Here is a 2074-nt window from a genome sequence, read left to right as displayed (position 1 = left end):
TGGGACGAGGCCCGGCAGAAGGCCCTGTGCAGGAACGATCCGTTACGAGCAATGCAGCGTGCACAGCGCAGAACTGCAACGTCGTGCAGACAGATGCAGGCTGCGTTCCAACACTCGAGCGACTGTGTCTGCCTTTCCCTGTTTTCCTCCGTTTACTTACATTTTGAAAAAAAAGATTTTATGTATTTATTTGAGGTAAAGTTACAGACAGTGAGAGGGAAAGAGAGAAAGGTCTTCCATCTGCTGGTTCACTCGGCTGCAATGGCTGGAGCTGCGCCGATCCGGAGCCAGGAGTCAGGAGCTTCTTCCGGGTCTCCCATGCGGGTGCAGGGGCCCAAGGACTTGGGCCATCCTCCACTGCCCTCCCAGGCCATAGCAGAGAGCTGGATCGGAAGTGGGGCAGTCGCGACTAGAACCGGCGCCCATGTGGGATGCCGGCACCACAGGCAGCGGCTTAACCTGCTTTGCCACAGCCCCTCAAAATCTCCCATTAACGCTGAAGCCAGGCCATGTTACAGACAGGCGTTCCCCTGAGAGTTGAGAAGCAGGGAGTATCGACAAGCAGAGTGCATTGTGGGAGGGGATGGAGAGCTCTCCCACTGGCTTGCTGTGTGGCCTTGGGCAAGTGGCTGTCCCTCTCTGAACACATCTGAAGTGAAGGGGTAGAGGAGGGGTGGGGTGGATGGAGACCTCAGAGGCCACCCCTGCCCCATGTCACCTCTGGGAGACCCGGACCCAGCCCTATCCACACCAGCGTCCCCAGCCCCAGGCCTGGCCATGGAGTCCACGCTCAGCCAGCCTGCCTTAGTCGTCCCGTGGCTGGCCTGCGTGCTGTCACAACTCCAAGTAGGATCTGCTGTGAAGGGAGTTTGCCCATGTGGACGTGGGCATGGCCCTGACGCTGCCCCTGCCCATCCCCGCACCTCCTGTTGTTGGTTTCTTCCCTTTGGTCTCCCCAGCGTTTTCCTTTGAACTTGCATCTCTGCCTCCCTCCACCCCCGGCCTCTCCCCCCGCCCCATCTTTCCCTCTTTTCTCCTGTCTTTGGCTTCCTGTTCTCCACTTTGCTCCCACGGTGCCTTTAAGCTGCTGACGAGCGTGTTTAGCTCTGGCCACGTGGTAACTGGGTGGGTGGAACCGAGGGGCTGTGGGCTTGGGACAGCTCCGGGCGGGCGCCCATCAGGACCGGGTGCTGGTGCCCAGGCCCTCTGGCTTTGCTTGGTTTGGGTCCCAGCTGGTGCTGTTGGAAGCTCCTTGGTGACTGTGGTGTGGACAGGATTGAGGGTCCTGGTCTGTGAGCAGAAATAGCTGTGGCACAACCATCGCCCGGCTTAATAGGAGGCCGCACACCTGGAACGTGAGGAGGAGCTGCCTTGGGGGTTAACCTGGGGAGTGTTCAACTAGGCCAACGATGGCCTTGTTCAGGATGTGGCCTTTAAACTGAGCCCGGGGTCAGGGGGTTAGCAGGGCTTGGAGAGAGGGGAGGCAAGAAGAGAGGTCCAGGCAGCAGGTGCTGTGTGTGCAAAGGCCCTGAGGCAGGTGGGAGAAGGTTTGTCCCGGGAGCGCACACAGGGACGTGGGAGGCCCAGCAAGGTTTTAGCTTGCAGGGCAGAGGGACGCTCCGGGGCTGGGGGCAGACAGGCCACCTGCTGTGCGGACGTTGGAGAAAGCAGGCAAGGGAGGGGCCCAGAGCTGGGTGCTAGCAGCAGGTGATGGATGATGGACAGCACCCTTGTACCCAGAGTGTGCCAGCCAGGCACAAGGAGCACACATGTGGGGGCACAGGGGCAGGGCAGGGGGCAGCCAAGCCAGGGCCGCTGACAGCGGGGGCCAGGGTGACAGCTTCAGGGGCGTGAACCACCAAGGCGCCCAGCCGGGCCAGCCCATGGGTGGCCTCTGGGCCCTGGTGTCCCCATGCGGGCTGCTCCCTGCGTCTGAGGGCCCCGAGGAGGCCTGGCAGGTGGGAGGGTGCATGGCAGGCGGTCTCGCTGGCAGCCGAGAGAACGCCAGGGAAGCAGGAGGACCAGCCAGGAGCCTGGTGCGGGTGTGTGCCGGGGGCAGGTGGGGGCCTGTGGA

The sequence above is a fragment of the Lepus europaeus genome, chromosome 16 (genome assembly GCF_033115175.1).
Source record: "Lepus europaeus isolate LE1 chromosome 16, mLepTim1.pri, whole genome shotgun sequence".
In the NCBI taxonomy this organism is placed as follows: Eukaryota; Metazoa; Chordata; class Mammalia; order Lagomorpha; family Leporidae; genus Lepus; species Lepus europaeus.
This window is presented reverse-complemented; position numbering follows the sequence as displayed.